Genomic DNA, 13,786 nt, shown 5'->3' with positions numbered 1-13,786 from the left:
CGAGAGAATAAGACTAAATACTTTTTTTTGTCTATAATCAGTTGTTATAAGTAACATTTATATCTAGCAAGGTAAAGTAAACCTGGTGAGTTCCAGTATCTGAAGAAGTGTTCTCAAGTTAGTGGATTAACGTGTTTTATCATGATATTTTTAATATGCAAAGATTATCTACAATGACAATCAGCATAATGCCATTCAGATTATGATTTGACCTCACAGCTAGCCGTTAGCTGCTGATGTTGTCCACCACCTCCACTATTTCAACAACTCTTGGGTTGTGGAGTAGGGTATTGTTGTAGCTAGTCAATTGGATTGAGTGCATCACAAGGTTTAATAGCATAGAAAGTCATGGAGTGTTTTAAGCCCACCAGAGCCTATTATGCAACAAGCGCCTAATTGTACAGTAGGCAGATTGGTAAATCACATGAACTGGCTGGGTTTTGTGTTTGGGACTGTGATTGGTAGCACAGATTTCCCCTGGGGAGGTGTAATGTTGCAGCTGGATGAACTGTAGACAGGACGTCCAGAACTGCACTCATCTAAGAACATCTGAAAGTTTTGACCACAATGCTTTTGCATGTTTGAATCAGGATAGTCATGAGAATCATGTAATCCTAACATAAACCTCAGTGCTTCCCACCAGATGAGTCCGCATTTTACTATTAGAAAGCACTTCCCTACGCATTTATGAATTGACTAACTCCATACATAGCTTAAACACGTGAACCAGAACACATAGTTGACAACCCATGTTACTGTGTACAGGTATCGTGTAAAGGTGCACGTTCATACAGTTGTGCTCAAAAGTTTGCATACCCATTGAGAATTGATAATAGAGCTCTGTAAAAAATTAAGAGGTCACTGCACCTTTTTCTTTACTTTCCAAAAAAGTTGAAAAGGAAGGTTTTGTGTGAGGAACAGAAGGGTTAAAATTAAGAGACCACTGCAAATTGAACGCTTCTGTTCCTCACTCAAAACCTTCCTTTCCAACTTTTTTGGAAAAGAAAGAAAAAGGTGCAGTGGTCTCTTAATTTTTTCCAGAGCTGTATATGTACCATTTGTAAAGAAAACATGAGTGAGCACGCAAAACACGTCTTTTATTTCTTATGGGATTCACATTCAACTGTAGGTCATAACAGAATGGCACAATCATAAATCCGAACATGGCATCGAAGACAAAAATTAACTGACCCCTGTTCAAAAGTCTGCATACCCCTAGTTCTTAATACTGTGTATCCCCCCTTTTAGCATCAATGACAGTGTGCAGTCTTTTGTAATAGTGGTCTATGAGGCCCCGAATTCTTGCAGGTGGTATAGCTGCCCATTCGTCTTGGCAAAATGCCTCCAGGTCATGCAAAGTCTTTGGTCGTCTTGCATGAACTGCACGTTGAGATCTCCCCAGAGTGGCTGGATGATATTAAGGTCAGGAGACTGTGATGGCCACTCCAGAACCTTCACCTTTGTCTGCTGTAACCCCTGGAGGGTCAACTTGGCCTATGCTTAGGTTCATTGTTGTTCTGGAAAGTCCAAGAGCGTCCCATGCGCAGCCTTCGTGTAGAAGAATGCAAATTGTCCGCCAGTATTTTCTGATGACATGCTGCATTCATCTTGTCATCTATTTTCCCAAGATTCCTGTGCCTTTAGAGCTCACACACTAGACAGGTTGTGCCAAAAAATTGCCATTATTGCACAGTAGCTACAATTTAGCAAGTTTAGCCATGGTCGTTAACATTACTAATTACAATTATACTATTAGACAAAATATATCCACTGATTAGTTTTGTTTCAATTTGCATACTACGGTCAGTTTGTTTCTACAGTAGGTTAAACAATACACAACAACTGTAGCTACTCTGTCTGCTAAATTAGTAATGCAAAGCTCTAACCCTGTTTTGTCATTGGCACCCCAATCCCATGTAGGCAGCGTGGATGCTAAACAAGATGGGCGGCCTCCAGCTCAAGCAGCAAAAACGTAATGTAGAGTTGTCATGAGTACATTGTGAATTACAAATATTTAGCTGTCTTTTTTGGGTACCTAAAGCTACGTAAGCCTCTCCAGTTTATAGCATGCACTGCTTAGGCAATAAAATGTTCATCGGATTCAAAAATGTCTTGGTATGTATTTTGTATTTGAACCAAATTCAAAGCAATGACCAGGAACTACTTAGTCACCCTACAGGACATGACGCTTGAAAGTACATGTAATACAAATGCATAGGTGGGTTCAGCAGGACATACAGTAACGTTATCATCTACAGCAGCCTTATGGGAGAGCAATTGTTAACATTAACATATGGCTGGCTGTAATGAGGAACACAATACTCTCTCATTAATTAGCTAACTTAAAACGCAAACTGTTTGACTAGTGGGCACAGAATATCTTACTTAGCTATTGTTTAATCAATGAATGTTCTTAATGGTGTCGGGGAAAAGCAACAGCGGAAATGCAGGAAAAGAACAACATTTTCGAGGACTCAGTTTGTCTCAACTGCGGCACTTTTGCAACAAGTTTTTAAAAAGTGTGCATCTTTAATACACCATCTGCCGTCACAATCTTTACCGACAACCTGAAAGTCTCTCACATTATAATAACGATTCAGATGCATTGTACAAAGATTTTAGCTTACGTTGCCTGGATTTAATAGATGTTTTATTATTTGTACATGATAATGACTCTCCCAGTTTGCCAGTGACAATCCTCTTATCCAGTCCTGAACAGTGGCGTTGTCCATTTGGGGCCGGTACTGAGTGCTCCTATTGTGAAGTTGGTTTAGGGAGACAGAGGTACTGAGCTGAGGTCAGGGACAGGAGCTCTTCCTGCTCTGTGCCAGTATGATAAATGGAGAGGACTTTCTAAGCTGTCTGAGCTTTGTGTTTGCACGGTGTCAGAACTCCAAGTGTTTGTGTCTGTGTGTGTGTGTGGGGGGGGGGGGGGGGTTGGAACATTTGTATGCAGACTGCAGTGCCTACACCCCCACACCAGCTACATGTCCTCTCACCTGCCTGTTGCTGTGAATCATAGAGCTGTCAAGTGAAGCATGATAATGTGTCTGCATGGGCAAGAGCTTTTCTGCACCTGTCAGTGTGTGTATATGTGTGTGTGTGTGTGTGTGTGAAAGAGAGAAGAAATGAGAGGGGTGTGCATGGGTTTGGGATATTTATGTTTGTTTTATTTTGGTCTTTATGTGTGTGGTGTGTCTGTGTGCGTGTGTCTAGTGTCTGTGTGTGTGTGTAGTGTCTCCTGTGTGTGCGTGTTGTCTAGTGTCTGCGAGTGCATGTGTGTGTGTGTGTGTGTGTCTGTGTGCGTGTGTGTGTCTAGTGTCTGTGTATGTCTAGTGTCTCCTGTGTGTGTGTGTTGTCTAGTGTCTGCGTGTGTGTGAGTCTAATGTCTCCTGTGTGTGTGTGTTGTTTAGTGTCTGCGTGTGTGTGTTGTCTAGTGTCTGCATGTGTGTGTGTGTGTAGTGTCTCCTGTGTGTGTGTGTTGTTTAGTGTCTGCGTGTGTGCGTGTCTAGTGTCTCCATGTGTGTGTCGTCTAGTGTCTCCGTGTGTGTGTGTGTCTTGTGTCTGTTTTAGGTGGACCTGAATGTTCCTAAACAGGTGAGGGTGAGCGTACTAGAATGGTATTTAGGTGGACCTGAATGTTCCTAAACAGGTGAGGGTGAGCGTACTAGAATGGTATTTAGGTGGACCTGAATGTTCCTAAACAGGTGAGGGTGAGCGTACTAGAATGGTATTTAGGTGGACCTGAATGTTCCTAAACAGGTGAGGGTGAGCGTACTAGAATGTTATTTAGGTGGACCTGAATGTTCCTAAACAGGTGAGGGTGAGCGTACTAGAATGGTATTTAGGTGGACCTGAATGTTCCTAAACAGGTGAGGGTGAGCGTACTAGAATGTTATTTAGGTGGACCTGAATGTTCCTAAACAGGCGAGGGTGAGCGTACTAGAATGGTATTTAGGTGGACCTGAATGTTCCTAAACAGGTGAGGGTGAGCGTACTAGAATGTTATTTAGGTGGACCTGATTGTTCCTGAACAGGTGAGGGTGAGCGTACTAGAATGTTATTTAGGTGGACCTGAATGTTCCTAAACAGGTGAGGGTGAGCGTACTAGAATGGTATTTAGGTGGACCTGAATGTTCCTAAACAGGTGAGGGTGAGCGTACTAGAATGTTATTTAGGTGGACCTGAATGTTCCTAAACAGGTGAGGGTGAGCGTACTAGAATGTTATTTAGGTGGACCTGAATGTTCCTAAACAGGTGAGGGTGAGCGTACTAGAATGTTATTTAGGTGGACCTGAATGTTCCTAAACAGGTGAGGGTGAGCGTACTAGAATGGTATTTAGGTGGACCTGAATGTTCCTAAACAGGTGAGGGTGAGCATACTAGAATGGTATTTAGGTGGACCTGAATGTTCCTAAACAGGTGAGGGTGAGCGTACTAGAATGGTATTCGTAGTTAGACCTGCAGATGCCCGTCCAGTCAGTCAATCCGGCTGCAAGCTGAGAGGTCCCTTCCTTTGACAGAGTATCCATTCAGAGTCAATGAGCTGGGTCGAAGCCTGCGCGTCAGGCTGCAGCTTGGCCTAGCGCTGGGGCGGTCTGAGAGGTCAGGCTCATTCAGACGTTGCTGTCATGCAAATGAACCCACCCACGCTTAAACATCTCTTGGAATTTTTTATGTCTGCTCCCTGGCCCTTTTTCCCCTGTTTTCGCCTCATTTTTCCCCTCACTAGTTCTGTCTCTCTCTCCCTCTCCAAAATCCTTCTCCCCTGTATTCAGAAAGTCATTGACGAGACATTCAAAGCTTTTTAAATTGGCTAGCTTCATTGTGTTTGAAATAAGACGGGGGGGCGGGGGGGGGGGTGCAGTGGGCCTAAATTTACCTCGGCCTGAAAGCAGTTAGATCATGTTCTTTTCATGGTCCGATTAGAATCAAATCGATCCCTCCTCCCTTCATGACACCCCAGGGCTTTTAGAGGAGCGGGCCAAACAAAGATTTTTTGGGGCGAGATGAGGGAAGGAGTGACCAAACCTGAATGTTAAACAGGTTTTTATAAGTATTCTTGCTCAAGCCCAACAATACACAGGAAAGTAAATGTGTTTAGAATATTATACATGTATCTAAACCTGTTGTAAATCTTGAATGGATACATCTACAAGGATGTAAGGATCTTTGGCTTGGACCTTATCTACATACTAATCTGAAAAACCCACAAACCCCAGTGGCTGGGCGGCTCTGAAAGGGCTTTAACTCTTACATTTAGAAAGGAAGGGATTTAGGAACTTCTTATGAGTCAGTAAGAGTAGGTCAAAGAATATGTGACCAAAGAATGATATATATTGAAATAAATGACCTTTACATTTGTGTAATGGACTGTGCTGCTTTTCACAAGGACATTTGGGCTTGCATACCATGCCCTTTATAAGTATTTGGACATTGATTAATGGATTAGTGCTTTACTCCAAAAATTTGAATTTGAAATCGATTGCTATGAGTGTTTAGATTCAAAGCTTTTACTTGAAAGTCAAGGCAGCCATTGAAAAAAACTAAATACAAAAAGTAGTAAACATTAGAGGCTTACTAAAAATCCACAGTTTATAACAGAATTGAAATGAAGGAATGCACTGGTGAACTTAAAAATGGATAAGGTCTTGATCAGGAAAGAACTTGCAGAGTTCTGGAAAAAAAGGTCTGGTTGATCGATGTGACAAAGATTAACCCCATAGTGATTGCTAGCGGATAGCGGAGAAACAAATGTCAGCATAAGACCTGTTATGGCTTAGGCGTGTATGGCTGCCACTGGAACTGGCATACTTGTCTTAATTGATATAACCGCTGACAGCAGCCAAGTTAATTCAGAGGTTTATGCCTCCCAATGCCTCATGGCACTTTTTTGATTGGCTAAGTAAATCTTCTGATTTAAATCCAATTGAACATGCCTTTCATTTGCTGAAGATGAGACTTAAGGCAAAAATATGGAGATAGATTTATATCAACGTGAAAGGAATGGAGTCACAAATATATACAGTGAGTCACATAATAAATAATGCAACTGTCAAAGAAAAATCTCTGTGAAGAATGGTTTCAGACACATGTCAAAATCCAAAAACAAATCATGAATAATTATGAATCATTCAAACATACATCATTATGAATCAGTCAAACGTTGGATTTTGACATATGTTTGTGAAACTGTTTGCACATTTTCTTTTGACCGTGATTTTTATTTGACAGTTTCATTATGTATTTGTGACTCGCTGTATATATTTGTGACTTGCTATTTACAAGTTTGTAACATTTTGATAGATATATATCTCCATAGATACCTCCAGTACAGGCCTGCCAGAGCATCATCAGAGCAGATAGCCAGGGTCCAGTGGGGTCAATGAGTTGCAGACTATAGGAAGCATTGCAGGCAAAAGGATGTGAAAGAAAATAGTAAACATTACATCAGTGCTTAATTTGTACATTGTATATATTGCTGTGGCTATCTGTGCTTGAGATTGACTTTAAGTTTGAGTGCAGTCTGTGGAGAATTGTTTTGGTGAATGTGGCTGTTTATCAGTGCTTCCTTCAGAAGGTTTGTAGCAGTCATTGCTGGGTTAGGAGGGTATGGAAGGGATATGGAGAACTATTTCCAGCCAGTTGTATAATTAATTAGGACGGCAACCTCATTTCCATAGCATAGAGATTTCAAAATCACTTTGTTCCTCCGCTCCACTACCATCTTTTATTTTCTCTAATCTTTTCCTTTGAAAATGTTCAGTCAATTATTATAATGTTGTTTGTATGTCTGTTGCTTGCAATTCAATGAGTGTTCAATGAGTGAGTCTGGGGACAAGCAGGCTGCAGTGCTATTGAAGCCTTCAGCACAGAAAATTGTTAAGAGAACTCAATAATGAATAACATCTAATTTAGCCTGACAATACTATGCTTCACTAATTATTCTGGAACTTAGTTTGTGTATGTCCGTGAAATCTCTCCTGTCCTTCGTCTCTGTCCCAGAGTCCTAGAGTCAAAGCGGTCCTGTCTAGAATCTTGGTCTTCTTTGGCTGCCCCCATAATCAATCAATCAAATGTATTTCATAAAGCCCTTTTTACAACAGCAGTAGTCACAAAGTGCTTTTACAGACACCCAGCCTAAAACCCCAAAGAGCGAGCAACAACAGATTATGCAAAGTGGCTAGCAAGAACTCCCATGTAGGGTCCAAAATTAGAAAGATAACTAGAGAGGAACCAGACTCTGAGGGGTGGCCAGTCCTCTTCTCATAAAGAAGATATTTCTCTATCTATCTCTGTCCGGCACAACTAACCTAGGACACATTTACCAAAATGTTTCTTAGCTCAGTTCTACTTAAACCATAGACAGGATTGGCTATATAAATTAAAATTCCAAACCATACATTGTATAATGTCAGCTAGTTTGCCAACATGCTAACGGTTATCTCATTAACTTCTAAGGAGACCTAGAGTCGTAAACACATTGTTTGTCTTATTCCCCACATATATGTCTAGATTTCAAGTACAGTTTCTCCATTAAGTATTTTGTAGTTGTAGCCCAAAAGTTTTTTAATTCAGTCTTTAGTTATTTTTTACTTTATCAATTTCTAAACCTTTGTGTTAAATGTAGTGCTTTATTTGCCTGTAATTAATTTTTCATTAAGGTTCCAGACTCCAGAAAGACTGACTGTCGCTATGGCATCAGCTAATGGGTATTCAAATACATAAACAAATAAACCCCACCCCACTCTCTCTTCATTGGTCGTCTGTCTCCTTATGTTTCATTGGGTCTTTTCTGTACTATTTCCAGACTGGGTCAGTCAGGTTGGTTGAGGAGAGGAGGAGAGGGTCTGGCCATTTGTGTCCTGGTTAGTGGGACTCTGGAGATGGAGGGATAGCAGGGTGGGACCACCCTGCAAATACCCCCTTCTCCTTGCCCTCCTCTAAATCCCACCTCTCTCTCATCCCCTCACCAGACCCTCTTCTATTCATTCAGCAGCTGCAGTTCTGTACTACTCTCTCTCCCTCTCTCTCTCCCTCTCTCTCTCTCTCTCCCTCCCTCTCTCTCTCTCCCTCCCTCTCTCTCTCTCCCTCCCTCTCTCTCTCACTAACCGTTTTCTCTAAAAACACTTTCTATCTCATTTGTCCCCGGGACACAAAGATGGATGGAGAAGCTCCTGGAGCAGCGGAACAATGGGCTGTGCCACAAGGTGAGCAGCCGCAGCTGCATACGTCCCAGTGCTGCCTTTTCCCGTCCGCTGGCTCCCCGGCCGACCCTGGTGTGTGTGTCTGTGCCGGGGTCTGAGCGGCACAGTATGGCAACAGATGCTTTTGTTCGGCCAAAAGTCTGAAAGGGGCCACGGGGGTGGGGGGGCTTAGCAGTGTCAGAGCGCGGAGTCATTTTTCTCTCCTTCTCTCGCTCTCTTGCCTCCCTCTCTTTCTCTCCCTCCCCTTCCACCCAGCTGTGCCTGCTGCAGCGGCCGAGCAGGAGGAAATGCGAGGGCAACAGCGTGATGGAATACGTAAGTGGGGCGCGCGGTTTTGGCCTGTTTTGTGGGCGCCTTCATTAAAGGGTCATTTATCTGGCCTGTGATCCCATTGTCGCCGGCCTTCTTTATCGGCCCCGGTGTGTCAGGGGGGTGTAATTGGCCGATTGGCCACGGTCCGTGCACGCTGAGGTGATTTATAAAGCTGTGAATGGAGCTGACTCCTCTCCAGGCAGCGCTCTCTCACCGGAGGGACACTGCCTGCGCTCCAGAATAACGCTGAATAAACGCAGAAGAAACGTGAAAAGGATGAAACGTCCCCAAAGCTCTTTGTGCAAGTGTGAAATCAGAGACTTGAACAAAGACTGCCCTGGACTTTCTCCCTCCTTCGCTTTCTCGTTGATATTTTCCCACCTTTATACTGACTTTGTTATTTCACCTCTCATCCCTCTGTCATGTTTTGTCCCCTCCCTCCCTCTCTCTCTCTCTCTCTCTCTTTCTCTCTTTCTCTCTGCCTGTCTGGTGTTTTTCCTTTACATTTTGCTCTTCTTCAACCTCTTTCTCACCCCTCTGCACTCTCTTTGCAACTCTTTCCTCCTCCCCGACTGCTCTGAGGAGTTTTGGCAGTCTACATCTTCCTCCAGCTGACCTCTTTCCTGCAGCTCTTTGGTTATTTTCTCTATGTGAGAGAGACCCTTTGGTTTGACCTTGTCATTCTGAAACTCTAATTTACCTTCGCCACTTGCTATTCACAAGCTAGGAGGCATTACTGTTTGTAAAGTGATGCCAAATTGTGTGTCTGTGTGATCATGTCAGGAGTTTTGTCTACACTGGTTTGGGAATATTTGAAAGTATAAATGCAAAATAAATAAAAAGCCTCTAATGCTGCCTCTAATAAAAAGGCTCTAATCATTTATATAAGTGTGTGTCATTCTGTCAGAATGGACTATCAAGGCTTTGACAGAGGGAGAAGTGGACACAGAAGTGATCAGCAAGGCGGGTATTGAACACAGGCGTTGAATGGGGAGCCATATATATATGTGCATGGAGCCTGGAGTGTTACCACTCAACCAGAGCTCCCTGGAAGATTCTGTCTGTTTTCTAAGATGTCTTTGCTCTCCCATGTGGGGCTGGAGGCGTCTACTTAATGACCTCCTAATTAAAGCAGCCCAGCTCCTCCTCTTAATGGTCTGATCATGTCTTGAAGGTCAGAGGTCATTTACAGGCCTGTTGGTGGCCGGTGTTCCAGCTCCATGCTAATTACCCAGTTAGATGCACAGCTGCCTAGTATGTATGCTTCTACTCAATACGTCAGACCAGAGACCAAACACATGGAAACGCACACACCAACAAAGACATATTATAACACCAACATATTCACACACCAACACAGACATATTATAACCAACATATTCACACACCAACACAGACATATTATAACACCAACATATTCACACACCAACACAGACATATTATAACCAACATATTCACACACCAACACAGACATATTATAACCAACATATTCACACACCAACACAGACATACTATAACACCAACATATTCACACACCAACACAGACATATTATAACACCAACATATTCACACACCAACACAGACATATTATAACACCAACATATTCACACACCAACACAGACATATTATAACACCAACATATTCACACACCAACACAAACATATTATAACCAACATATTCACACATCAACACAGACATATTATAACACCAACATATTCACACACCAACACAGACATATTATAACCAACATATTCACACACCAACACAGACATATTATAACCAACATATTCACACACCAACACAGACATATTATAACCAACATATTCACACACCAACACAGACATATTATAACACCAACATATTCACACCCCAACACAGACATATTATAACACCAACATATTCACACACCAACACAGACATATTATAACCAACATATTCACACACCAACACAGACATATTATAACCAACATATTCACACACCAACACAGACATATTATAACCAACATATTCACACACCAACACAGACATATTATAACACCAACATATTCACACCCCAACACAGACATATTATAACACCAACATATTCACACACCAACACAGACATATTATAACCAACATATTCACACACCAACACAGACATATTATAACCAACATATTCACACACCAACACAGACATATTATAACCAACATATTCACACACCAACACAGACATATTATAACCAACATATTCACACACCAACACAGACATATTATAACACCAACATATTCACACACCAACACAGACATATTATAACACCAACATATTCACACACCAACACAGACATATTATAACCAACATATTCACACACCAACACAGACATATTATAACCAACATATTCACACACCAACACAGACATATTATAACCAACATATTCACACACCAACACAGACATATTATAACACCAACATATTCACACCCCAACACAGACATATTATAACACCAACATATTCACACACCAACACAGACATATTATAACCAACATATTCACACACCAACACAGACATATTATAACCAACATATTCACACACCAACACAGACATATTATAACCAACATATTCACACACCAACACAAACATATTATAACCAACATATTCACACACCAACACAGAAATACTATAACCAACATGTTCTCACACCAACACAGACATATTATAACACCAACATATTCACACACCAACACAGACATATTATAACACCAACATATTCACACACCAACACAGACATATTATAACCAACATATTCACACACCAACACAGACATATTATAACCAACATATTCACACACCAACACAGACATATTATAACCAACATATTCACACACCAACACAGACATATTATAACACCAACATATTCACACACCAACACAGACATATTATAACACCAATATATTCACACACCAACACAAACATATTATAACCAACATATTCACACACCAACACAGACATATTATAACACCAACACATTCACACACCAACACAGACATATTATAACCAACATATTCACACACCAACACAGACATATTATAACCAACATATTCACACACCAACACAGACATATTATAACCAACATATTCACACACCAACACAGACATATTATAACCAACATATTCACACACCAACACAGACATATTATAACACCAACATATTCACACCCCAACACAGACATATTATAACACCAACATATTCACACACCAACACAGACATATTATAACCAACATATTCACACACCAACACAGACATATTATAACCAACATATTCACACACCAACACAGACATATTATAACCAACATATTCACACACCAACACAGACATACTATAACCAACATATTCACACACCAACACAGACATATTATAACCAACACATTCACACACCAACACAGACATATTATAACCAACACATTCACACACCCTTGCAGGTATGAGAGAAAGAGATGTATTTAGTCTACCTTCTCCATTCCCTCTATCTCTCCATCAATCTCTCTTCCTCTGCTCAACCCAAACCTGCCCAACTTGGTGTATAAGAACCAGTTCTAGGGTCGTTACATTTAGTCTTTTCTGATCCCAGGTGCCTGTCTCCCCCCCCACCCCCCCTCCCCACTGTCTATCTCTTCTAGACAGGGTCCTAAGAGACCAGCCCAGTGCTTTGTGCTGTAAGAGCTTCATGAACCAACGCAGATTGTTTGGATAAAGGCTAGAGCGGGATAATGATCACTTCCCAAAACCCTGAGGAAAAGGTTAAATAAATACTGTATATGGCTCAGGATCTTATTGATGTACCTTGAGTATTTACAGATGTAATCACTATTTGACTGTGGTGTTTAAAATCATTGTTTATTTTAGTGACTTCATTTTAGGGGAACCCATATGAAGCTGATATAGTATATATCTATGATAAGTTGCAGCTAGGATATTCCATCTTGATTTAGATAACCATGTCAATATATTACCTTGTTGGTCTAAGCCAAACAGACATGCAATAAGTAAGCTAAAATGTAATAAAAATTATTCAAATATAGCATTTGCATTGACAAAGATGTGTTTTGTAAAATATACATTTGAGTCAGCCTTGTGTGCATGTTTTTATAGTTTGATACATTTACTCTGCCAGCATAACAAAATCACAGATAATTCTGTGTTTACTCCAGAGATCAGTTCCTCTACCTTCCCATTGCAGTATGCCTAAAGTCTTGATCCCCTCTATGCTCCTCGCCTCTTGCTAATGGCTCTTTAAGGTGTGTGGGGGGGGGGGGGGGGGGGGTTTAATAGGGCTTATTGTGCTCCTGTGAAAAAAGGAACAGTTTCCTCTGTGTTAATTTTAAATGTTGTTGCTGTGTGTGTGTGTGTGTGCGCGCCCACCTTTTGTGTCCAGTTCTTCCTCCCTCCCCAAACACCACCGCCAGCCCCTCTCGCATTCACTTCACTCCTCGTCAGGCAATCTAGATTATGTTGCTAAGGAGATTTTTAAGCTTTTTTCACTTTTCCCATTGATTGGTTGTTAATGCGTTTTGAATGCCCCTTGGTGTGCCGAGCGTGGGGTTGGGGGAGAAGGAGGGGAACACAGGGTCTCTCACTGAGTGGAGGAATTTCAATCTGAAGCCGTTAGGTGGTGGAGTTGGGGGGGTGGGGGGGGGTTCCAAAGAGAGGCACTCAAGTGAGAAATGAAGTGGTTAGTGGAGCCCAGGAACCCCCCCCCCCAAAACCTCTTCTCAGAGTCTGGAGTCCACTGACAGCTCACAGGTGCACTGTCAATCCGGCCTTCTCCCGCTCGGAAAACCTGCTCTAGACCAGTCAAAACAAACACGGAATTTCTGCCCCGTCAGTTAAATGTGTGGCACAAGGCTGTTCAACTGGTCATACGTTTATAAGGAATGGAAGAATCGTTTGAACTGGATGAATGTAATGTATATGGATATTGGTCCATGTTCTGAGCGAGCCCTTATACAGTAACATTTCTTTACATTCTGAACCTTCTGTGTACTGATGACTGGGTTCCATACATATTACATTGTAGTAGTTAGCAGCAGTCTCTTAACTTCCCATTCTTCATACCACTCCCAGTCTCTCTCTCACACACAAACACACACACAAACACACACACAAAGGGCTCTGCTTCACATCAACCCTGCAGCTGTGAGCAGATTGCAAATTACCCCCTTCTCGTTTTTAACTTAATAAGCCAAACAAGGGTTGCTTAAATACAATGAGGATGATTCTGGAGCTTCTGTTCCT

Source organism: Esox lucius, chromosome 8 (genome assembly GCF_011004845.1).
Source record: "Esox lucius isolate fEsoLuc1 chromosome 8, fEsoLuc1.pri, whole genome shotgun sequence".
NCBI lineage: Eukaryota > Metazoa > Chordata > Actinopteri > Esociformes > Esocidae > Esox > Esox lucius.
The sequence above is the reverse complement of the archived record's forward strand: the minus strand, read 5'-3'. Positions refer to the sequence as shown.